Here is a 27,387-nt window from a genome sequence, read left to right as displayed (position 1 = left end):
CCACATCTTCCCTATCCACATCCACTCCATACCTCTCCCATCCACTCTATTACATGCCTTCCATACATCATCATCCACATCTAATCTACACTTCACCCATCTGTTTCTACCTTTAGCTCCACATCTTCCCTTCTCCATATCCACTTCACACAGCTCACTCCACTTCAGTCACCTCCCTTCCAAGCGTCACCTTCCACAAGCCCTCCACACTCCCTCATACAGTTCACTTCACCTTCACTACAAATCTCATCATATCCATACTCATTCCACACCTCTCCCTTCTACCCTTTCTTACTCTTTCCATGTACCATACATAATAATATAAGAACAGCAGCAGCAGTAGAAGTAGTAATAATAATAATAGTTGTAGTAGTAGTAGTAGTAATAGTAGTAGTAATGATAATTGTGATAGTGACCATTTTCCTGTACATGACGTTTAACAGTCACACAAAAAAAAAAAAAATGTTGTCTTTAGTCGATTTTCTTTTTTTAAACCGAAAAAAAATTGCAGCAAAATAGCACAAAATGGAGAGTTAGAAAAAGCGTCCATTAACCCCTTCAGTACAAAGCATCATTCATAAGTCCACTTAAATCGTCTAGTGAGGCGACGAATAAACTTACAGAAAACATCAACAATTTGAAGAAGTAAAGATGATGATGAAACCCTTTTGTGGTATATGGATTTTTTTTTTCCTTTTTTCTTCCCTGTATTTTCTTATTTATTCATTTTTTTTTTTTTTGCATGTAGTCAATCATTCAGTTATCAGTAACAACACATTCAATAATTCACATTTTCATCCACGACTTTTTGACCGTATACATTTCCAGTAATTCATTGTTTCACCATTAGTACCAATTTTTCACCATTAACATGTTCTATAATTAATTTCTTGCCATCAACATACTCAGTAACTCATTTTTACCACTGGCATTCAGTAACTTATCAATTTCTTCCTTAGCATAATCAGAAATTTTTCACCTTTAACATGTTCTGTAATTCATTTTCACCTTTAACATGTTCAGTAATTTATTCTTCGCATACTAAGTTACTCAGCATAAAAAAAAACCGTAACTGCTTTCATATCCTGATTAATTTTCACCATTATCATATTCACAAACTGATTTTCACATAATCATTGACTCATTTTTACATACTCAGTTACTCTTTTTCATGTACTCATTTATTCACCTTCTTTAAAACATATTCACTAACTTTTCTTAAATATTGATTCATTTTTCACCATTAACATATTCAGTAAAGGCTGCAACTTCTAACAAAGAAAAATTATTCCTTTGGAATTATGACAAACCTACTGTAGACTGACCTGAAATATTAAAGTTACAATTGCACTTGCTTTGCTTTGGGCATAAAACGCAAAAGCAAAAATAATAATTAAAAAAAAATCATTCGTTTAGTGAATAAGTATTTTATGTGAAGTGTATTTTTAAATGGGTGGTAGGTGATGGCGACGATCATCCACTCACTTGATGTGGAGCTGCCTACTTTCTTCACTTTTATCAGTATTTATGTGGCTACTCACGCTCTTTCTATTTATTCCATCCTTTCTGTCACTTTTCATTACTCTTCTTTCCCTTTCAGGTGGCTATGTATTGAGTGACAAGCCAAATGGTTTCCTGTGAGCCAGGAAACGATTTACAGCGCTGGGTGGTAACCATATAACCAACCCATGAATGTTCCCTATGTGTCAGCAAATGGGTTGGCGGAGGATTAGTGCCCCTCCCCATTAACCCACAAACTCTAAGACTAACGGCCACCGCTTACAGGACTATGGTGTCTGGCTCTAGATAGATAGATTTTTAGAGACAGCACAAATTATGTCAGGCGATTTCCTTTAGCTGATTGAGTCATTAGAGCCTGAGATTGTTAATACCAGTGCCATTAACCCCAGTTCCTCAGTCTCCTTTTCTGGTAGGCTATAGGGAGAGAGTTGAGGATCGTTTGTATAACCGGGCAACTCCACAGTCCAGCTATATCAGTGTCACCACATGAAGGCGTCCCTCTCCAGCACCCCCACAGTGGAAAAAGGGTTAATGAAGGCTGTATATAAACCCACCCGTTAGTTAAGTCTTAATCTGAATAAAATATTCTTGTATAGTTTAAAACCCAAATTTTTAAATAAAATATTTTGGAGGTAAAGTATAGGCAAGGTTGGAAGTAGGCCTCATGAGGCGCGTAGCTAAGGTGCTCATCTCAGTATCTTAAGCCCTTAAACCTGTGGCGGGCTATACAAGGCCACTGTATCATGCAGGTTACCACTATGACCTGTATTACCCTAAGTACTCATTATACTATCCTCTAACTCCATGTGGTGCTGCCTTCGGGTGACTCTACACTGAGCGAGCAGCCAAATGGTTTCTTGTAAACAAGGAAACCATTTACTATGTTTGGTGGTAACCATATAATCAAATTACACCTGGTGGTTTAGTGGGCTTAGGCGTTCTAACCAGACTGAGCCCATAAGGGCTTGCGTTGGTGGATTGATTGAGTTTATTGCTCTCATAATGCCACTCAGGGGCGAATGAGAATGGTCGCTCTTGCCTTAAATATCGGGAAAGAGTAGTCTATCCTCAGGTTTCTACTCACTAGATAGGGGAAAGAATTGGATGGTGGATGATGGAGGTATGAAAACTCTCTTCAAGCAGAGTTAACCCTTTCAGCCTGAGGATGTATTTTTCATGTTAATCTTGCAGTCCCCTTGGTCGTGGTGGTCCAGTACCTGGCATTGCTAACTATGAAGCTGCTGCTCTGATACTGCCAGGGATCGATTCCTGGTGCGGACAACTGACGTCGCTCGACTCAGGTGTCCACCTACGCTAGGTACCCGTAAAAAATCTAAAAACACTTTTTCACCCCCGCCAGTACGTGTGCCATCTCTTCACTGAAGTTAATGGAAGTTAGTGAAACCAGAGTTTGTGGGGAAAAAATACCTAAGCTGGACCATCGCAGACTTTCAGTGATAGGGTCCTCCATCAAGGCTCGTAAATGTAAAGGATACTATACTCTGTTTAACTTTGTGTAAAACTACCTTCTGACCGTCTTCAATGCCTTGATAACAATGCAATAACATTAGAATATGGTTTTTGTCACGAAGACTTAATATGGAAAGATGAAGGGCCTTAGCCCTGTCTTATTCTGCCATTAAAATACGTGAAATAGGCAGCAAAAGGAAGAAAATCTCCCGGAAGTTAAAATGAATGAAATTTAGCAGTAGTTGCAGTTGTAGCAGTCGCAAGCACAGGCTCATCTGAACGTGAACCCAGTAGACTGCAGGCCGAAGTTGTTCTCCTACTGAAGCTCACCACCTTCCTTCCCGGTGGATAGCGAAGGGGATAAGGAACGTCTACATAATCGGGCTGTGGAGCCGCTCGGTTATATCTACTGTACATGCCGCCCCGTGAAGGCGTCCCCTCCAACACCATGAATAAGCTAATATTCATTACAGCCAACTTTTATCATATACTGTTTTACTTGTTTGTGAGAGAGAGAGAGAGAGAGAGAGAGAGAGAGAGAGAGAGAGAGAGAGAGAGAGAGAGAGAGAGAGAGAGAGAGAGAGAGAAGATATAAACAGGAGGGATGACAAAGGTTGTTACTGAGCTATGAAAAGAAACCTTGTGAGGGGGAACTTATTTTTCTGTGTTTTCGTCCTCTTGTTTTGTCGTGACGTCTCCCGCACTGCCTCTTTTTACACCCCTCTCTCTTTCTCTCTCAGTAACTCTCTCTTTTATCTGTCCTCTGTACTTAATTTTATTCCTCCCGTTCCATATCTACTCTCTAATTCCCTCTTTATGTCTCACTTCCTGTCTCCTTCACAAATTCTCTTCCTTTTTGTCGCCTCTCGTTATCTCTTCTGTTCAGACACTCTTTCCATGTCTCTCTAGGTTTCTTCGTCTCTTCATGTGCTTTTGTCTTCCTTCTTTCTCATCTCCTCTCTTCACCTCCTTTTATACTTCTGTGTGTGTGTGTGTGTGTGTTTTTTAAATCTCTCTCTCTCTCTCTCTCTCTGCTTCGATACATTGTCTTCATATTCTTCCCCATGTCCATTTCCTTTTTCACTTCTCTTTTTCTGTTTTCTTATCATTTCAGCACTTTTCCTTCCTCTTTTTCTGTGTCATCTTTCTTTTCTCTCTCTCTCTCTCTCTCTCTCTCTCTCTCTCTCTCTCTCTCTCTCTCTCTCTCTCTCTCTCTCTCTCTCTCTCTCTCTCTCTCTCCGTGTCATCTCTTATCCTCTCTTTTCCCCTCTTTTCCTGTCTCTTCTTTCTTTATCTCCTGTCTCTCTCCTCCTGTGCATTTCATTAGGGCGTATTGACTTTATCTGTGCGAAAAACATATCAGTTGGGCGCACATTACATTTCATTTGGATGCTGAGTTAAACTAGAGGTCCTCCCAAGGGAAGAATCACACCAGCCGCGAGCCGATACATATCTAGCGCGGCTCGGGATATGACCTTGATCTTGACCTACTTTCATCAATTTCGAACTCTTAGATTTTCATCTCTACTACACACCTGTAAAATTTTGTGATGATTTCTTGAGCGGTTACGAACTTATCGTGCTACCAGATTGAAAGACACACAGACACACAGACAAACTGAAAATACGTTCATAGGAGATTTTCATTCCTACTACAAACCTGTAAATTTGTGATGATATCTTGAGCGGTTGCGAAGTTATCGTGCTAACAGACACTCAGACGCACACACAGACAGACACACAGGCAGACAAAAAGAAAACAATACCAGTTTCGCTATCGCGGCTGGTAAATAGAGGAATGGGCGCCGAATTAACATAGATTATCTTAAAACCTTACCTACTGTATACTGTAATCAGTTACAGTGGGTTATAAACGGTTTGAATAATGGTTTGCTAACATATGAGTAATTTAGGTTGGGTTAGGTTAGGTTAGTAACAATATGTTGGCGCCCAAACGAAGTGGTATACTGGCGCCCAAATGAAGTGGTATACTGGCGCCCAGATGAAATAACAGCGAACCTGATTTTGCGACCAAATGAAATGCGACCCTCTCCTCTCACTCCCATTTTGTTCTCAGTTTTTTCCCCGTTTCTTATCACATTTTCCATTTTCTACTCACCTCCTATCTTCATCTTCATTCGCTTCAACATTTCCGCTCCCTCCATATCTTTTCTATTCTTCTTTATTTTCACATCTACTTATCTTCCTTTTCTCTCTCTCTCTCTTTTTTTCCCCTCCCTCTCCCTGCCGTCTCGTCTCTCCTATCCTCTCCCCTTGTTTTTTCATCTTCTTTCCTTGTCCCATCAACTTTCTTTGCTTCTATTCTTTTCCTATCTACTCTTCTCCTCCCATCTTCCTCCTACTCTCTTCTACCTACTCTCTCCTTCTTGCTTCTCCTGCTTCTCTCTGCATACTTCCTTATTCCTTGCCTTTCTCGTCGGTCTATTCTCCTTTGGCCAGAGAAGCAACTTTCCTTCTTTTCACACAATTGAGTAGTAAAAAAGACAACAGTAGGGGAGAGAGAGAGAGAGAGACGGTGGGGAGGGAGGGAAAGGGGGAGAGGGAAGGTTAACTCACTGTCTCTTTTTATTTCCATCTCACCTCTTTTCACATTCTCACTTGGTACCTCCCTTCCTCTTTTTTCTTTCTTTGCCACATATCCTCCTAGAGCAAGACAGCCAACAATCCTTCTGTGCCACATCACTGAATCGTAACAGAAACCCAACAGTAAACAGTGAGAGATGGGACAACTTTGGCTATTCCAGTGTTTGTGTCGCCCACGAAGCCACTACAGACACTGCCAACTCATGTGATTTGTGTGGCTGGCTGGTTAGTACCGGCTATTACTATACTCCTTTAACTTTGCCTGAAATTGTCATCTTTCCATTTAGGTGCTGGGCTGCAAAGAGAGATTAACAATGGAACATGGTATTAGTCACGAAAATGTTCAAATGGATTGGATGTCAAGCCGTACCGGTAGAATTGTGTTTTTCTGCCACTGAGCTGCACGAATCACGCTGCAAAAAAAGAGGAGAATCTAGACCAAATTTAGGTAAAATGAGCATAGATCATCCATTCTATGTGCCTTAACCCTTTCAGTGTAATAACGTCTTTCTGTAATGTATCAGCGACGACAACGGCATAGCAATTTCGGTCGAGCGCATTTATATACACCTGCCTATGTAGGAAGGGACGTAAGTAAGCAGGCAGTTTATCAAAATATCTCAGTAATGTCTGACCCGATTTGGATTAATAGCACAAACATTCGGTGTGAGTCTAGGAAGAAGTGGGTAGATTTTGGTACGGATCAGGTGAAGATTACGGTTACTGGTTAAAGTCATTTTTCAGATGCCGTAAGATTAATAGTTTGAGTGGAGTAAAGGTTTATTATGCCTTCACCCACCTACAGTATGGTGGATTAGGTGTTAAGTAATTGGTCTATCCGAGCGTGCGTGAGTGCGTAGGTCCCTGCTTCCTTAACACTCTTTTGGGCTCGATATCTCATGAACCCATCTACGGACTTCCACCAAACTTTTATCAATGATGTAGAATGAGATGATAAACTGATTAGGCCAACTAAGTCAAGGGGTCAAAGATCAGGGACATAAGGGGATGACTTAGTGTAATCTTGTGGGTGTGATATCTCCTGAACCCATTGTCGGATTTCCACCAAACTATTGGCAGTGATGCAGTATGAGGAGATAAAGAAGTGATTATGCTCTCTGAAACAACTGCCATGATTAAGTGATTTTAGGTAGGGGAATCTGGGGGACACTTAACTCGGCCAAAAAAACCGGTTAAATGGTTACCACCCAGCATAGTAAATGGTACAGGAAACCATTTGGTTTGTCACTCGATGTAGACACCATGAGGCATCCCTACATCGAGTGAGTGGATGATGAGTGCCCCCATTCACCACCATCATATACATATATATATATATACATATATATATATATATATATATATATATATATATATATATATATATATATATATATATATAGAGAGAGAGAGAGAGAGAGAGAGAGAGAGAGAGAGAGAGAGAGAGAGAGAGAGAGAGAGATGTATACCGAACTGCATGAAATGAAACATATTCTGCCAGTCCAAGAGTTATCATGCACTTGTCCACCGTCATCCACTCCTCCACTCTCCTCTGTTATGATCCCCTCCCCTCCCCTTTGTCTGTCCGTCTGCCTGGCTGGCTGTGTGGTCTGTCTTTGTCTGTCTGCCTCTTTCTATCTGTCTGTCTTTGTCTATCTGTCTATCTGTCTTTGTCTGTCTATCTGTCTGCCCTTTTCTGTCACTCCGCCTGTCTTTGTCTATCTGTCTTTGTCTGTCTGTCTGTCTGCCCTTTTCTGTCACTCTGCCTGTCTTTCTGGATGTCTCTCTGTTTGTCTCTGTCTCTTACTTTCTGTCTGTCTGTCTTTGTCTCTGTCTCTGTCTGTCTGTCTGTCTGTTTCTCTCTCTCTCTCTCTCTCTCTCATATTCCGCCTCGCCATAAAGACCCACATTTTTTATAACGACCCACTTTTGCGATGCTCTCTTTCCATTACGACTCAGCCCCTCCATTTCCACTTCACTCTTCCACGTTATTTCTTCTCTTCTCTTACCCCCTCCTCCCAGTCCTCCTTCTCCTCCACTTCATCCTTCTTCTTTCGTTTATCATTTTTAGATGCGCAGGGAAGCTCAGTCTTATCTCCACCCCATCCCCTACCCCTCTATCCTTTCTCTCCCCTCGTCTCAGAAGAGATAGGAGGTGAGCAGGACAGATACAAGGCAAGGACGTTGAGCCAAGATACAGGGTGGTCCGAAAACAGCGTTCAGCTATACTTATTTTACGTTAAGTTGGCCTAAAACTGAGCTGCAGCATAAAAGTAAGGCTAGAATATTGTGCCAGTCACGAAGTGCTAAGGAGTGGATGTAGAGCTGTTCTGTGGTCTTTTTCTGCCACTAGGCTACGTGAAACAAAATGCAGAAAGACAATAATCTGGACCAGGTTAGTGTGAAAGAGCTATAGAAACTCACCTGGTGGTATCTTGTGTGTTGCGGGGACGGATCAATATGCTGGTGTGGGCGTGGGTGTGCCAGTGAGAGGAGGAAGTGAATAAAATTTGCAGGATAGACATTTATAGTCTTGACTGAGCCGTCCCCGTAACACACAAGAAATCGCCAGGCGGAATGGAAGGGGAGCGTTATAATGGACCAGTCTGTATGGTGACATGTAATACAGATATAGCGTGGCTTGATTAGCAGAAGCATCGCATAACTATTTTGAGTCAGTTTCTGCTTATACTGTATGTTATCTATTATATGTTTGTATATACCTGTATGTATTTTAGTATGTATGTATACATGTACTCGTACTTATGCATGTATATCTATCTATCTATCAATCTATCTATCTATATTTATTTATCTATTTATATATGTATATGTATGCATGTTTGTATGTATGTATTCATTCATTCATTGCCAGACGCCATGTATCTCAAACAGGGTGGCCAAGGGCTTAGAGTTAATTGTTTTACAGAGAGGGGCACTAATCCTCCACCAACCCCACTTGACACGTAGGGAGAACGTTATGCCAACAGCATCTGGTGTTCCCAGGCGGTCACCCATCCAAGTACTAACCAGACCCAACGTTGCTTAACTTCGCTGATCGGACGGGAAGCGGTGTACTCAACGTGGTATTTAACAGATTGCAAATAATGACAGGTGGTAATGTTCAACTTAGGGAAAAATTTGCTAAAACTGTTAAGTTTTATTAAGAACACGCACGGTGTATTGCAATGATGAATTCACCGGGCAGTTACTGTATACCAACTCTTTACTGTTAACTGATCAGCAGCTACATTACCCACTGAAGAATATGGTAAACTACGGTAATTGCAATACGACTAATTCAGGACTAACTCACAAGTTGGGTGGCTTGTGTTACAATGCTAGACTCCACGTACACACCACTACTGCTACTTTTATGTGTTTCATTCACTCTTCATCTTCGCGAACAATTATCCTGCCTAGATTTTGATATATATTTTACTATTAACCGCACCATAATAATGAATTTTCCCTTATTGACATTACGACCTCGACCCAGTTAAATCCCATAATATAAACAAACCCGACTGACACGTATACTTAAGACCAAGAAACAATCTTTAGCCCAATATTTTCATCTGTATCAACGCAAAACGCATGTATGTATGCTTACATAATATTCCGTGAATGTTTCAGTTTCAATCAAAACTGACATGTACAGTGTGTGTGGACCTGGGAAGAAGTGATTTTGATTTGATGCAGATCAACCAAAGGTCAAGGTCACTCCTCAAGGTTAAATATCGGGTGAGGCGTCGCTGCTAACGCTGAACGCTTTGGATCCCGTTAGATGGTTGTGGAAGGACGTTATAGTCGGCTTGCTTTCATCTGACGGAACTGAGATATTCTCACTACCTGAATACTAAGTCGTGGTGGCATGGAATTCGATGAGATTTAGCTATGAGGTCGGAATGAGTCTCCTTGGTTACTAGTCTGAGCCACCCTCCGATCTGATTACACCTGGCCATCAACCGAGCCAGGAGGGGCTAGGGATCTCCCACACACCCTCCTCGTTCTTCTTACCTCTTCTGCCATCTTTCTCCCCTCCCTCCTCTTACCTCTTCCACGCCACCCTTCCTCATGCACCTACCCTGGGATACACTGGAGCTTGCCTATACCTTCACTCTCTTATTTTCCCTCTTTTATCACTATTATAAGACGATTTTATTAAGCCTTTCCGTCAGGTGGCGTGCTTTATTAAATTATTCTTGCAGTTTCCAAAGAGATTTGACTGAGCTTCTGGGAAACTTCTAATAATGACGAGGAAGACTTATCTAGTTTGAAAAGTTCCTCTAAAGGTCAGTAGAACTGAGTTAAGAAAGGAATAATAAGATTTAAGTTACATAATCGAACTAAAGTGGTTAAGTTTGGAAGGGTCCCTCTTAGGAAGGACTGTATTCTCTTCGATTAAGGAAACACCCCAATACATTGGCTTTACAGATTTATACAAGTACACAGAAAGATATAGACACACTGACAGAAAAATTAATAGAAAGATATATAAAATGAAAGACAGATAGATAGATATATAAATAGATAAACAGATACAGATAGATATATCGACAGATCGGGTACGTTAACAAGATAAGCATGTCATGAAATCTGTGTTTATATTATCAGGACGTAAGTGACATATGAGAGGACAACAAAATGAATAAAGGAAATTTATCGTTATCGAAGTAGTGCAAAGTAACCTCTTGAGGAGATGAGAATACAACCCTAAGGCCTTACCAAATATTTAACAGGCGGGAGTGGGCGGGCAGGTGGGAACTGGGTTATTTGAAAGATTCTGAGGTACTGTTGACGGTATTCTCAATGGTACTGGACACATCGTAGTGGCTCTTCCTTTATGACTTACTTTCCACCTCACATCTTACTTTCTCCTCTAACCTATGCATGTATGTTTAATATCGACAAAGTTTTATCGAAGCCAGAGTCAAGGGCCTTGCATGGCTGAACAAGAATAAGAGTTTCCGTCCGTCCGTTGGTTCTCTACGGACCCCAAATTATGAAACGTTTTGGCGCTTGACGGTGTACCCTTCTTTTAGTGGTCAACACGCTCAGATCAGCTCCAAGGCCTATCTATATGTCTATCTGTCTGTCTATCTATCTATCTATCTCTATCTATCTTCCTGTCTGCCTGTCTATCTAGCTGCCTATCAATCCATCTATCCGTCTGCCTATCTGTCTATCTATCTATCTGTCTGTCTTCCTGCCTGTCTAGCTATATATCAATCATTCTATGTATCTGTTTCTTGCCAAACAACTTGATCCAGGAAGGGACGGTCACAAACAATCGTCTCCACGTCGCTCTGTTCCCTACCATTTACCCGCCCTTCTCCCAACTCTCACTCTCCTTTCTCATATCACTCCAGTCCATACCTCCGTCTCATCCTTGGTTTTCCGCTCCCTCTCTCCCCCTCCACCTCACTCACATACACTCTCGTAGTTAATTTCTCAATCCCCATTCTCTCCCCTTGGCCAAACCCTCTCAAAGTATTTCTTTAAACACTTTAAATACATCCATATCAATGCCTCAACACTCTTGTACTTCCTTATTTGGCTCAGTGTAACTCCAAATGCTCATATCCACTGCTCTCACTCTTGATCTGTGTCCTTCCAACAGGGTCCAAGCATCACTTCTGTATGTTAGAGTCGGGTTCACAGTCCTGTCATGCAGCGACTTTTTCGCTTCCACACTCACATTCCCAGTCCTTATCACTGCTTTCAGTGTACCAAACCATTGAGAAAAGTAAATACGCTCGCGCGCCAGTGTGTGTGTATGTGAGAGAGAGAGAGAGAGAGAGAGAGAGAGAGAATTTCAATGTGTGGGAATAATTTCTACCCGCTAACAATTAACTTGTCTCATTTGAACCACGTTGGCAACTGCATAAATTGGATATTGAACAGATCACCCCTGATGTTTCACTCTGTTGCGGGGGCAACCAGTACCGAGCACAAAATTGCACTGCGGTGGAAGAAAATTGTAGAAAATTTCAAATTGTGTTGGTAAGGAGCTATGCACACTAAGCTATAGAATTAAAGAATATAAGAAATATGGTTTCTTTCGTTATGAAGAATATGGTACTATTGGCTGAAGTATTGCTGCACAGTAATCAAGCTATTATAAAATCAGGAATTGCTGCGATTCCGAATTTCTTGTAATGAGTCATACCGTATTTAGAGATACCAATTATATCTTTCAGAGTATGGTTTGTCTGGGAGAAGATTAGATGATGTCGGGAATCTGACAAAACAATTCTTTAGGTGTCGTTTCCTGTTAGTACGAAATACATGAACTAAAATCTGCTTCAAAATGTTGACATTCATCAAACATTGTTAATAATTTGCAAGGAATAACTAAATAGCAAGACCTTGCTGAAGTTATCTTTCTAAAGAAAGTTGAAGAAATGAAGCCCAAAATCTAGATATGTTCACAGTGAGGTGCCTGGAGGCACTGAATTTTAAGACTAAAGCCTTAATCAGTGGGAAACAAGTGGTGCCAGGCACAACAAACCTCGCCCGACACCATTTTTTTTTTTTTTACCGTTTTCAAGTTATAGCCCTATGAAAATCCGTGATCTTGCGTTTGACCTTTCAAGGTCACTCAAGGTCAAAGGTCAATGTGCCATATGAAAGCTCATATGAGATTTCATATATCTTGATTATAATAAATATTTCTATCTTCAACCAGTTTCGAATTGTAGCCCCCTGAATATCCGTGACCTTGAGTTCGACCTTTCAACGTCACTTAAGGTCAAAGGTCAATTTATTGATTAAAAACCCATATGGGACTTCCTATATGTTGATAACAGTAAATATCTCTCTCTTCAATCAGTTTCAAGTTGTAGCCCCCTGAATAAGCTTCACCTTGAGTTTGACCTTTCAAGGTCAGTCAAGGTTAAAGCTCTTGGTGCCAAATGAAAGCCTATGTGGGAGTTCCTGCGTGATAATAATAGTTAATTTCTATCTGCAACCAGTTTCAAGTTACAGCCCTCTGAAAATCCGGGACCTAGATTTTGACATACAGGTTCACTCGATTACCTCCAAAATTTTATCACTTCCTTTTGGGACCATTGCCCATATATCCTGAAAGTTTGTTCAACCGTTGTTCCGTAATGTTGCTAACAAACAAACAAAGAAACAAACAAACAAACGACCAAAAACAATACCTCGCCGACTCCGTCCGGGAGAGATAAAAATAGAATAACAGCTATAGAGATGGCAAGTTCTGTACAGTCAACCAAAAAAAATATCGCACACTCGGGTATCAATGGTTGTGAAAATGTGCGAGTTTTGCAAACACACTTGAATCTATTAACATATTGCCAAAAAAATATATACCATCCCATATGTGACGATTTATGCGATTTAGAGTCTAAATAATTCCCATGGACAATATTATTTTGCATTTATATTTACAGAGTATCCCATATATCACACTGTTTCGTCCGTGTTTCAGAATGTTACGTGCGGCAAGATGGCCGAAACTTTTTTGGTTGACCGTGCATGCGGGACTGAAAGTACTAATTATTAAACCTTGCATTAGGAAGCTTTACTCTACTAAGAGGATTAAAATAAACTGTGGCCGTCTATAGCAACACGTAGTACAACCAGAGAATGAAACCTGGGATAAAATCATATATACAAAGATACAATCCGTAGAAGGAGGTTAGGATAATAAAGATTAGTGTCAAACTCAGTCGGTGGTAACTGAGACGTCTAACTGGACAAAAAGAAAGATTTCAATGACATCGGGAAGGAAGGATGAACGGGAATCTGAAAGGCATCCCAGAAAATAACCAGTCAAGAGATCCTGACGAAACCCATATTGACGATGAGGGATTATGAGAAAGGAAGGGTACTTCAATGTATTCCTGTTCAAGCCAGACACAGATAATTTGGAGACAAGAGATTAGGGCAAGTGGGCTACAGTTAGGGGTTGGGTATATTAATCATTTGATGACACAGGCTCAATGAGAACATAATACCAAACAAGAAGGAAAACAGTTGCAAGGTCACTGGAACAAAAAAGGTCACAAGACAAAAACAAAATTTTAGATGAAATTTTAAAATCTAGCATGACGAATTCAGAGCGAGAAGATCAAGGAACAGTACTGGAAACTTTGAGGGTGGAAGTGGATGAATTTAGTTGTTTTCATTGTTCATTTGTGTGTGTGTGTGTGTGTGTGTGTGTGTGTGTGTGTGTGTGTGTGTGTGTGTGTGTGTGTGTGTTTAACAGAACTGTTTGAGGAGAAAAAAGGAAGTAAATAAGCACAGCTGGTGCGGGGTTTCTGGCAAGGTACCAGAAAGAAAAACAGGAATTTGTAGTGGAGAGCTCACTGTACTCAGAAGGAATGTTAATGTTCATGGCATGGCGAATGACAGATTTAGGGAGATTTCCGGAAGGTACAGTACTTTTAAAATCCATGCTCATGTTGTGGCCAGTATTAAAGTTTATATTTTCGGTATAAGTCAGAGGGTAAAACAGCAGAACATATGCTTTTATGCCAGAGAAAACAGTGTCTGCAATTCGCCTGACACACTACGAAGGATATTTGTAATGCACCTGACACACTCGGAAGGCTGTTCGTAATTTACAAGCAACATTCAGAGGGCCGTCTGTGATTCGCCAGCCACACTCAGAGGGCTGTTTATAATTCGCCAGCCACACTTAGAAGGCTGTTTATAATTCGCCAGCCACACTTAAAGGCTGTTTATAATTCGCCAGCCACACTTAGAAGGCTGTTTATAATTCGCCAGCCACACTTAAAAGGCTGTTTATAATTCGCCAGCCACACTTAAAGGCTGTTTATAATTCGCCAGCCACACTTAAAAGGCTGTTTATAATTCGCCAGCCACACTTAAAAGGCTGTTTATAATTCGCCAGCCACACTTAGAAGGCTGTTTATAATTCGCCAGCCACACTTAAAAGGCTGTTTATAATTCGCCAGGCACACACGAAAGGCTGTTTATAATTCGCCAGCCACACTCAGAAGGCTGTTTATAATTCGCCAGCCACACTTAGAAGGCTGTTTATCATTCGCCAGCCACACTTAGAAGGCTGTTTATCATTCGCCAGCCACACTTAGAAGGCTGTTTATCATTCGCCAGCCATACTCAGAAGGCTGTTTATAATTCGCCAGGCACACTTAGAAGGCTGTTTATAATTCGCCAGCCACACTTAGAAGGCTGTTTATAAATCGCCAGCCACACTTAGAAGGCTGTTTATCATTCGCCAGCCACACTTAGAAGGCTGTTTATAATTCGCCAGGCGCACACGGAAGGCTGTTTATAATTCGCCAGGCACACTAAGAAGGCTGTCTGTAATTCGCTGGCACACACAGAAGGCTGTCCGCAATTCACCTGGAACACTGAGAAGACTGTCTATAATTCGCCAGCCACACTCGGAAGGCTGTTTATAATTCGTCTGACACACTCAGAATGTTGTCTGTGATTCTCCAGGCACACTCAGAAGGCTGTCCATAATTCGCCAGGCACACTCAGAAGGCTGTCTATAATTCGCCAGGCACATTGAGAAGGATGTCTGTAATTCGCTGGCACAATCAGAACGCGGTATGTAATTCGTCAGCCACACTCGGAAGACTATTTATAATTCGTCAGGCACACTCAGAAAGCTGTCTGTGATTCGCCAGGCACACTCATAAGGTTGTCTGTGATTCGCCAGGCACACTCAGAAGACTGTAACTCGCCAGGCACAATCAGAACGCGGTCTGTAATTCGTCAGCCACACTCGGAAGACTATTTATAATTCGCCAGGCACACTCAGAAAGCTGTCTGTGATTCGCCAGGCACACTCAGAAGGTTGTCTGTGATTCGCCAGGCACACTCAGAAGACTGTAACTCGCCAGGCACACTCAGAACGCGGTCTTTAATTCGCCAGGCACACTCAGAAGGCTCTGGACCATGTAAGTAATAGTCATTCCAGGGAGAGTCAAAGAAGGGTGTGGAAAGACGATGGAATTTCCTCCCCAACTCTTGTCCCTTTATTCGCATTTTACGACCCACTTCTTCCCCGCGTCTCGTAAAAGCCAGTTGACTGGCGAAAAACAGCTCTGGCTCTTTTCCCGCTAATTCTGTTATCATCAATCAATCAGTCTTCACGTCTCATGAATTCCCTGCGTCGTAGTAAAAAAGGGATTGATTGGTTAAGAAAATATTCTGTGTTGGCAGGTCTGTTTTCATTCTCTTCAGGAAATCTTTCTTAAGCTACCTGAAAACGTCTTTCAGTATCTAGAAAAAGGAATTACAACAATCTCAAAATAACCCATTACTATTTCAGTTTAATTATTTTGGTCTGGTCTTGATAATTTTACCCAGCTAAATGAAAGGCGTCTTTACACTGTATATGTGAACTGTGGTTTTTGCCCACTTGTTACTGTGACCTAAATTGCTTGACCTCATATTCATCCTGGATGGTAGAGCCTTCATATATGTCACCAAATGTGCATTACACTAGGAAAAGTTTTTTCTTAGGGTTTTGAAACTTCATAGCACCTCTTATTTAGCTATTTAAGTTGTATAATATTTATAATGTCTAGTATGTTATCTGCACCTCTCTTAATATCGACAAGGTTTGTAATGATAACAGGAAAATAATACAATATTATAAAAAAAACTCAATATCCTTTTGTAGGACTTTTTTAGCATCGACTTAGCTTCCCATTAATCACACCAAATATCCTAACATTTACGCACAAAAAGAAAATAGACAGTGACAGAGAACCTCGTAACTTCGTAAGATCAAGCATGAAGAGAAATTTTAAACTCTAGACAGTACTCGAGTGGAAAGAGAATGCTCAGTATCACTTAATCCTTATCAGTTTGTTTTGTATATACCTCGTTACTACTTTCTTATCGGCCATGGTGCTGGAGAGGGACATCTTCATATCGTGGCAGTGATATGACTAGGAGGATCCACTGCCTGGATATATAAACGTCCCTCAGTTCCCTCCCTATCCCCCAAAAGGAGGAGGATGTATTGCAGGAGAAGGGTAATCTCAGCCTGCAGTCTACTGTCTTATATACAGATGAGCCTGGGGTTACTACAACAATAACAACAACAACAACAACAACATACTACTACTACTACTACTACTACTACTGCTGCTGCTGCTGCTGCTGCTACTACTACTACTGCAACTACTACTACTACTATATCGGCCATATTCTCGTGGATGCAGAAGTCTCCCTAGCATCTCCTCCTTCTTTGTTTTTCTATATATAATAGGCTATACCTGGATTTTCTCCTGTATCTTTATATTCGTCCTCAAATACCAAAATTTTCTACAACGAGTCGTCTACTTTTTTTTTTTTTTTTTTAATAAGAAACGAGCACTCAGAAAGTGCAACACCAGCGTCCCACAATGGGTTTAAGGCCTATCATTGACCCTACCCTGTGATCTTGGCCTTTGACCGACTGTTCTCAAAACAGAATTACCTCATTCTTCCCTGTGCATCAATCCTTCCACCAACTTTGACCAGATCGGATCAAATGTGTTAAAACTGATATTGTCCTGTACATCTTTTTACTTCACCTATTATTCTCAATGTCAGATCACTTCATCCCTGGCTTTATTTAAACACTTCCTCTAAGATTATGCCAAATCGAGTCAAAACTATTTGAGTTACAGGTCCGAATCTTTGACTTACCCTGTGACCTATAATCACCAGTTCTTCTGATCGTTCTCAATCATTAATCAAAACTTGGTGAAATTCCATCCACCATTTGTCCATAATGCTGCTGACAGACAGACAGTCGTACAGACAAGTGAACCAAACTAAAGAAATAATCCTCTTGCGGTACGAGCACAGATGTGAAACAGTTATGTAATCGAGTCTGACCTAATCAGACCTGACAAACCTTGCCTAATCTTGTCCATTCTAACCAAACATGAACTAAGCTATGCTAAGCTAACCTAAGTTTTTTATATATGCTGTTACTATACCATACCTGGGAAGGCTAACCTGCGTTAGGTTATTGGTGAGGTTTGGGTAGGGTAGGCTAGGTCAGGGCTAGGTTTGATTACTGTAGATTAGGTTAGGTTACCTTCAGTCAAGATTTTCGCTTAATGGCTGGATAGTAAAAAAGAGTCCAGTGCGTTGTGGTACTTTTCGCGCTTTAAGCTCAGTACAAAGATACCATAATTAATATACAAGAGGATATTAAAGTGCCGTAATACAGCATAAAATTCATTTGTAATATTATTATCGTGTGACAGATGAGGTCACTCACCATGCACTCGCTCTATGTGGGACTACTTTTAGGTGATTAAACTGAATGATTAACCAAATGGTATCATGTATCCCAGAAAACCATTTAATACGTTGTTTGGTATAATCTATTCTTTATAACAGTGCTTAAAATTGCCATCTCTTCATCTCTCCACCTTGATTTCCTCATGACGAGAGGTTTACACCAGAATCTGATGCTAGTCACAAAGAAGTTCTATGGAAAAGATGTGGAGCCTTATTATTTTGGTATCCTGCCTTTGAGCTAGAGGAAATAAGCAACAAAAGGACGAAAATCTGGGCCAAGTTAAGGCGAATGAACAATACCCATACAACCAACATATAAACGCTTGGTGGTAGTGTGGGATGTTTTTCCAACTGGATATGGGCCATAAGGGTTGAATTCCGAGGATTGGTTGGAGTTTATTGCTTATATTATACCACTCAGGGGCTAAGGGCTAGTTGCCCTATTCTTTATTGTCCGCACCGAGCCACTTAGTCCTGGTAGTGATAAGGCAATAAACGATGAAGCAAAGGAAAAATATATATCATCATAACTGCGTATGGTCATGATTGCATAAATGTCCAGTGAGAAAGTATTAAAATGCCGTATGCAAAATAAAGGAAAAGAAATAGAAAAGAGAAAAGGGAAAAAAGAAAAAGAACAGTCAGGGAAGGAATATTGGCGTCTGGAGTCTACCAAGTCCACAAGTACTGGGCCCCAATGAGAAGGCTTCACCCCATTTTCATTTTACTCTTGCCACCTCCAGACGACTTCACTCATCTTAGGGGAGGGTCAGCCGTAGTCTTCACTAATCCCTTCAGCATATCATATTCCTTCCTGTATGAAATAAAACTGATAGGAGTAAAAAAGCGTAAAATAATTAAGAGGGAGGAAACACTCGTACGTACCTGGGAGCCTGCTAGATCTACGAGGCCAAGGCCAGAGGGGGAAGGCTTAAACTGTGTTCTAATTATCCAGTATGGCTGGAATGTGCTCGCCCTTGATTGCTTTTGGGAGATTGTAATAGTCCCCCCTCCCCTCCTTTCTGTTTTGTGCCTCCCCCCTCTCTCTCTCTCTCTCTCTCTCTCTCACACACACACACACACACACACACACACACACACACACACACACACACACACACATTCACAAATGGGCTCCCCAACAGTACTCCTATTTTCCCGGTACCCTTTCAATTAAACGCCACAGTCAGAATCTAAAAAAAGTTGTAGGAAGGTACGAAGCATTTAACACCCTCAGTCACTTCTCTATAGTGCTTTCACATTAACTTGGTCCAGATTTTCGCCCTTTTGTAGTTTATTTCAAGTAGCTCAGGGGCAGAAAAAAACAGTACAACAGCTCTACACCTTCTTCATAGCACATCTCTGTTACTAGCCATATATTCTGGTGTTAATCTAGTGTTATTTCGTTATTCACGATGGAGAGATGGCTCTTAGGCCAAGTGAGATTAAAACGGGTTTGGTTATTATTATTCTCGTTAACACCGCACGATATTATTTGAACTTAGCCACAGATGCCTGAGAGTGGTAATACCGGAATCATTAAGCGAGTTATAAGATCAAACTGTTTTATTCAGCTGAGAGTCATACGTTCAGACTTTTATTCAGCTGAGAGTCATAAGTTCAGACTTTTATTCAGCTGAGAGTCATAAGTTCACACTTTTATTCAGCTGAGAGTCATAAGTTCAGACTGTTTTATCAGCTGAGAGTCATATGATCGCGAGTTGTAATATCACCACTAACCTTTTCATCGTCGGCACAACTCTAGCAATCTACTCAGCTAATGTGAGACGATTTTATTCAGCTGAGAGCAAGTCATACGAGCCCGAGAGAGTTAACCCTTTTGCTGTGAATACACATGTTTGACATAGGGAAAATTTTACACCCACATAGTTGTCATAGTTGTGTTTTTCTCTCTCACTCAGCTGGCGTGATTTCTTTTTTCTTCTTGCTATCCCCGAACGATTTTATGAAGCTAGAACGGGGCTTTGTCGATCTGGAGGGGATTGTTGCCAACTTAATAAATGGATTTCTTGCCATAGCCCCTTATTTAGATGAATAAAGGGTGTGGCAGTTGCGACAATACATGAAAGAGGACGTCACCCAAACTGAAAGGGGTGAGTGAACAACCGCAGAATATATATTTATTATAGGTGTTGGAGATGGACGCCTTCACGTGGTGGAAGCGATATGACTAGGTGGTGATGCTGTCCAGTTATAAAATCGTCCCTCAATCTCATACGGGACCCCTTTACCCTGAAAGGAGGATGGTGCACTGCAAAAGAAGGATAACAGCCTGCAGTCGCCACCTCTACCACTACAAATTCCTTTCAATTTATATTGAAGACAATTCTCAGACCCGTATTCTCGTCGGTTAGGGAAGCTCCCAAGCACATTTTTCGTAGCTGTATATTTTGCTCATTACATCTAATTGTCCTAATCTGTGTCATACAATATTAATTCTTCAAACATCGCCATACTCTGCATAAATATCATACTAAGGGATATTTACCAGCCGTATCTAAAAATAAATCGCTAAAGAAGAGGTGTTAGGGAGTCTCCTTACCCAGCGAGAATACGGACTCCACCTTTTAACCCATTCAGCCCGTAGACACCAATCTTGCTAACACCAGACGATTTCACTCAGCTCACGAGAGACTCCCGGCAGTGATGCGGGTAAAAAGTTATCACGATTGGCTTTGACCTGGAGCAGGTACAGGTGACCTTCAGTAATTCTTATACCGCTACCATACCCTCGTAAGCTGAACTAACTCGTCCGGAGAGAGCAAACATGGAAGGAAAATGACATTACTAGGAAGGGATCGGCTATTTATGATCCTTCCATTGATTTTCCAACAGTGCAGTGAAAAGAGAGAGAGAGAGAGAGAGAGAGAGAGAGAGAGAGAGAGAGAGAGAGATTGGGGGGGGGCAGACAGGACGACACACACACACACACACACACACACACACACACAGGCAGACAAGCAGACAGATGGATGGCAGCATCCTGTCCCTCAAAGCAGGTAACAAATTCAGGTAAGCAGGAATTCTTTGGCACTGCAGGATGGAAGATGCACACTGGGTTATAAATGAACCACAAACTGACTGGGACGAAAGTAATGGTCATTTGTATTGTGATGGAGTCCAGAAAGGTTGGAGGACCTTGGTGTGGTGTAGGGAGGGGGGGCGAGTGGAGGAGCATGTGGAGTAGGGTGAATGGGGATGTGTGTGGGGAGTAGGGGGAGTGAAGGAGTATCTGGGGCTTATGGTGAATGGGGGAGTATGTGGGGAGTAGGAGGAGTGAGGGAGTACGTGTGGAGTAGGTGGAGTGGAGGAGTATTTCAGGTTTATGGGGAGTGGGGAAGTATATGGGGAGTAGGGGGAGTGGAGGAGTATGTGGGGAGTAGAGGGAGTGAAGGAGTATGTGGGGAGTAGATGGGGGTATGTGAGGAGCATGGGTGAGGGAGTGGGGTTATGGGGGAATGAAAGGGGGGTATGGTGGCGTGAAAGAGGGGTATAGGGGATTGAATGGGGAGTATGGGGCAGTGGAGTGGGGTATGGGTTGGGGCGTGGGGTGGGATATGGCGGCATGGAGTGGGCTATGGGGGAGAGGAATGGGGTATGTGGGAGTGAAGTGGGGTATGAGAGTGCGGGGATAAAGGGGCACTGAGTGGAGCATGGGGGCGTGGAGTGGGAGTTTGAGGGGCTTGGAGGGATATGAGGGAGTGGAGTGGGGATATGGGGGAGTGGAGTGAGGGTATGGGGGCGTGGAGTGGCGTTATGGGGGTGTGGAGAGGGGGTACGGGGTGTGGAGTGGAGGTATAGGGGCGTGGAGTGGGGTATAGGAACGTGGAATGGGGAAAGTGGGTGTGGAGTAGGGAGCATGCGGGACGCGGAAGGGTATCAGTGCGTGGAATGAGGATATGGGGGGGCGTGGAGTGAAGGTATGGGGGATTGGAATGAGGATAAGGGAAGCATGGAGTACGGTATGGGAGGCATGAAGTGGGGATATGAGGGACGTGAAGTGGGGTATGGGGGTGTGGTGTGGGCTATGGAGTGGGAGTATGAGGGCGTGGAAAAGGAGTATGAGGACGCTGTGCGGGGGTATGGAGATGTGGAGTGGGGGCGTGGAGTGGAGTATGGGAATGTAAAGTGGGGGTATGAGAGGCGTGGAAGGAGGTAAGGGGGAGTGGACGGGGGTACAGGGGCGTGATGTGAAGGTTTTGGGGCGTGGAGTGTGAGTATGGGGGCGTGGACGAGCATGGGGGGCGTGTAGTGGGGTATGTGGTGCGTGGAGTGGGGTATAGGGGCATGGAGTGGCGTATGAGGACGTGGAGTTGGGGTATTGGGGCGTAGAGACCAGTATGGGGGCATGGAGTGAGGGTATGGCGGTGGAGTGGGGTATGAAGGCGTGGAGAGTGGTATGGGGGAGTGAAGTGTGGGAATGGGGGCGTGGAGAGGGGCATGGGGACGTGGGGTGGGGTATGTGGGGCGTGGAGTAAGGTATGGGGACGTGGAGTGGGAGTATGGGGGTCGAGTGGGGTATGGAGGCATGGAGTGTGGTATGGGGGCTTGGAGTAGGGTATGCAGGGGTGGTGTGTACTATCAGGGCGTGGAGTGGGGGTTGGGGGGCATTGTGTGACTGCTGTGGGGGTGGTGTGTTGGTTGGGGTGTGTGGCGGGGGGTAGAATGTGAGTGGAGCTGGGTATGTTGGGAGCTGAACGAGGGTGTGGGGACGGTGAGTGGGGTATGCAGACGTGGATTGGGGGTATGGGGACTTGGAGTGAGGGTATGGGGGTGTGAAATGGGGTATGAGGGAGTGGAATGGGGGTATGGTGGCGTGCAATGGGGGTATGGGAACGTGGAGTGGGGGTATGGGGACATAGAGTCGGGGTATGAGGGAGCATTGATTTAAATGATATTGGTTTCAGCTGAGAGGTGAAGCAGTGTACTTGAGTATGACGGGGTTGGATGGGGTGATGGGGTAATTGAGGGATTGTCTGGGGTGGTGCGGCGTAAAACTGACAAGTGTTATGCGCTAAGTAAGAATGAGAAGAATAAGTTGATCATACCATAGTCTCGCCGCAGGGTCAGATGTATATTATATAGGCATGAAGTTATTATGTTGATCAAAAGCTTTCGATTCCATTCTTATTTTTCCCATGAATTCTTTGCCAAAGCTGACTCTCCACTATATTGCACTTCTCTCTCTCTCTCTCTCTCTCTCTCTCTCTCTCTCTCTCTCTCTCTCTCTCTCTCTCTCTCTCTCGTACCCCAGCGTCCCCGTATCTTACTCAATTAACCTAAGTAAGAGTGTGGGTGTCTGGTGGGAGGGGCTCAGAGGATGGTTTTATATATAGCCTGTGTTATTTTAACTGAGTGAAGCGGGAAGCCTTCAGATTGTGATATGTACAGTATATAGTTTACATGTGTGGAAGTGTGGGAGTGGGTGTGCGTGGGAATGTGACCGTGGTAGGTAAAGAGCGATGATGATGAATATGCTGGGCACGCACACACACACACACACACACACACACACACACACACACACACACACAGTCAGTTAATCTACCGACAAAAATCATTGCATAGTAATATATTTTTTTACAAACTGAAGGAAAACAGAAATACATCAAAATTTTGTCTAGAATATGTGAGAGTTGTGCAGGAAATATGTTTATGGACTTTTTTTCTATAATACAAGAGATAATACACAAAGCAAAGACAATAAATTTTCATATTACAGCAGATAATGTATACTGAAGCTATTAGAATAATATTATCCAAAATTCCTAATCATTTGTATTACTGATCTTTCATACTTCTTTAGCGAATCTGCATATTTCTGTGCATTTAATATTCTGATTAAAGAAATCATTTAGTGAGATAAACGATAAGCTTTGGTCACCATCGACGAATGATTTCTGACACAGTAAATTCCAGCTTTATATGGGACTTGTCTTGGATCTTATCCTCACTACACTGACAAGTTCTGAGATTAACAGGTGCCCGGGTCCACCTTCTTGTATCAATTTTACGAATATGAGACATTAAACGTATCCTTGTTATTGACATACATACAGAAATCCGTCCTCTCAGCCCTTATCCCCACCACTCCCCATATACACAGAATAAATCCCTCAGGAAAAGGTGATACGAGGCCGTCAATACCATTTTAAGACGTTCTTCTGGCTCATTTCTAAAATAATGTCTTTTTTTATTGTTTTCATTTGAAAGAAGTGGGCCATACACACAAATTAGACATTAAGTTAAGCTGCATGAAATTCATTCATTCTTTAGTTATGAGGTACGAGTGAGTCTCTTTAGTTACTACTCAAATCAGCCCTCCAATCTGACTACACTTGACCATCAACTACGCTGAAAGAGGTTATGGCAAACGCGCTACATCTTTTCGTCTATTACATTATGATATCCTAAATTTAGCTTCGATTTTATGTCCATGTCTAAGTTATAAAAAAAAAAAAAAAAAAAAAAAAAAAAAAACACGACTACACACTAGGAGAAGTGCTCTTAGCCTATATATGCTCTTAACCTATATACTGGAATCTCATCACGGTTTCTTCTTCTCAAGAGGACTTCAGATCAGCTCCTGCAACTTCCTAACTCTTGAAAAGCCTCTCCTTGAGATCAGAAACATAGAGCAGGCTATTTACTTTACCGTCTTGATTAAGCCACTGTTCTTCAGCCATTTCAGAAAGATCTTTAATATAATGACCAAAAATAAGTTAAGATGGAAAATAACTTAACGAATCACTTTCTTTTTCCAGTAGCTGATAATATCAAGGTTAGCCACTCATCCCAGTGATTGTGATCCTTGATACAGTACATTGTATGCATAGATTAATTTGTTTAATTGTAGCCCTGCAAAGTGCCCTGATTCTGGTAACAGTATAATACCTAGTTCAGGTTATTTGCTCAGTCCCTAGTTCTTCCAAACACTGATTTAAAATTTAAAATGAAATTTGCTTTCTTGATCTGACTGCCCTTTTCTCGGCATCCCAATCCTGACAAAAAAGATCAGCATTTTCTTTACTACTCCGGTAGCTTTTCGTAAAGGAATTGCCTTAGGATATCTAATACAGCATATCAGTCCTGGATAATATATACAAATGACTTGAAGATATCTTTAGTATCAGTCCAATTATATCCGCTAATATTGCACTGGGAGACATTTCAAGAGAAGCAATTGGAACCAAAGATGCAGCAGGAACAGGTCTTGCAAACTAACATACATGTAAAAAGCCTTACAACATTGTGCAACACCCCGACGTACTCCTAGCCGACAGATATGCCGCCAGAAACGAGCCAAGGTTAGGGTCTAAATACCTACTAAACTGTGGTCATGAGCAATTTACATTATTTACATATGTCATATCTGTAGTGTCTAAACTGTCAGATGCACTCTTTTTCACACACTGTCAAAATAATAGGGAAGCTATCTATGCGTTAACCACTTTGTGTGACGTATTGAGCATTCCAACTCAACAGATCCCAGGGTTGTTGCTTGTGAGTGTTGGTGTAAGAGTTCTAAGCCTTTCGCCTCTTGGATCATACTGGGGAAGCTCAATCGGCCCTAACTCCCTTATTAACTTTGGAAAATGCCTTGTTTCGTCCGTAGTACTGGAGCTGGTTTCTCAATGGGATATTCTTAGTAACTCCAAGCGATTATATTCAGCTCAGAAAACATATCTGGTAGTTCGGAACTTAATCTGCGGTACTGTGGTAAAGTGTGCTTTTTCGTACACTGAAGAACGAGGGTTCGCGCCCTGCCAGGATAATAAACTTTGGGAGCGTTCTTCTGGCCACGTACTTCATTGGCGGACATAAGGGATGCTGTGGCTGAACCAGTGTCGCATACTATAAAGTATATTTGCACCCAGTCGGCTTGCGCGGGCCGATTACACCTGGTTCACGGACTACACTCACTTCCAAAGCCACTCCAACATTACAGTTACACTTACTAGCACTTCTCACTCTACATACAATCTCTACCAGACAACCTAAGCCACTTGGTAGAGATACATTGGCTGTATCGTCCCCACTTCGGTCGGGATAGGCCGGTCCTGCAATGGACACTCAAACGGCTAATATGAGATGACAGAGATAAGATGAGATGAGATATATAATCCCGCCAGTACAATGAAAGTCTCTTAAATCAGCGAGAATAAAATTACGACACGTTAACAGAGTGAATTCGTTAACGCACCATTCTTAAGGTAGTGAAAGTCGGACAGTTCAGTTTCACATTCTTCATCAACAGTTTCAGCAACCGCACAGTAGTGGCTGAGAATTCGACCTATGTTGATATGGTGCTTTCACTCTAAATTGGCCCTTGAACACCCCCGTGAAGTTAAAAACTCGAGGGACACCCATTATTAGCCATCTGTAACTCAGTCAACATCAGGTCGCTCTTTTTTTACGAATATTTTTTTCTGGAAGTAGCAAGTATGAAATGTATAAGGGGGAAAAAGCAAAAGAAAAAATAATGCCATATGGTTCCTCCATAAAGTTTGGGGTTTGTTGTAACATAAAGAACGTACCCAGCGTTGCCGTGCCGAAAAAAAGGTACACTCTAATCCAGTGGTTTAGTCTTTCTTTCTACTCCAGAAAGACCATGTACTGTACCTCTTATGCTTTTGAAGAGGGATTGTAAGAGGTCTAGGAACTTTCGATTTCAGCTTTCGCAGATTAAAGCACAGTATTTGTGCGCACTTGTTTACCATTACCGGTGACCCCAAATGATCTCAGAGGCCAACCTCACATAGCCTATGTCCGAACTGGAGGTCACGTGAGTCTCCATGCCAAAAATTGGGCTGCAGGGGTACCCGGCGTTGCCCGGGCCAAAAAGATCTCAAATGACGCAAATCTGAATTTTGACTCCCCTAAAACCATCCTTGGGTCACCCTGATTCAGAATATATATGGGTCTGGGGGTCTCTGGCCCTTGGTCTGGGTGTGACTGAAGGACAACAAATTAACAAACAACGCGGCTCTTTTATATGCATACTGTAGACTGCATACACAGACTTGCACAGGTGATTTTCATATGATGCTGTTAGTATAATGGCTATTGTGTTTTAATATTAACAGCGAGGTTATACACACACACACACACACACACACACACACACACACACACACACACACACACTCTCTCTCTCTCTCTCTCTCTCTCTCTCTCTCTCTCTGACACACACACTCATACACACACACACACAATGCTGGAATGTCCCGTTAGACTCGACTCATTTATGTCCTACAAGAGTTATTTGCGCCACACGCGAGGAATTCAGATTATGTCGCGAATACGAACGTTTTGTGCATTATTGTAGTAGTGGTAGTAGTAGTAATAGTAGTTTAGTAGTAAAAGTAGTAGTGGTAGTAGTAGTAGTAGTAGCAGTAGTAGTAGTAGTAGTAGTAGTAGTAGTTGTTGTTGTTGTTGATGTAGTAGTAGTAGTAGTAGTAGTAGTAGTAATAGTGGTAGTAGTAGCAATGCTTG

General features: G+C 42.2%; 1 pseudogene; it reads right to left on the bottom strand.

Moving 5' to 3' along the window:
• Positions 1 to 8,576: 8,576 nt before the first annotated feature.
• LOC145396923 (5S ribosomal RNA) lies at positions 8,577 to 8,697 on the bottom strand (annotated as a pseudogene).
• Positions 8,698 to 27,387: the final 18,690 nt, after the last annotated feature.

This window comes from Coenobita brevimanus, chromosome 39, assembly GCF_032717465.1.
Source record: "Coenobita brevimanus isolate Jiangsu-jjx chromosome 39, ASM3271746v2, whole genome shotgun sequence".
In the NCBI taxonomy this organism is placed as follows: Eukaryota; Metazoa; Arthropoda; class Malacostraca; order Decapoda; family Coenobitidae; genus Coenobita; species Coenobita brevimanus.
The sequence above is the reverse complement of the archived record's forward strand: the minus strand, read 5'-3'. Positions and strand labels throughout refer to the sequence as shown.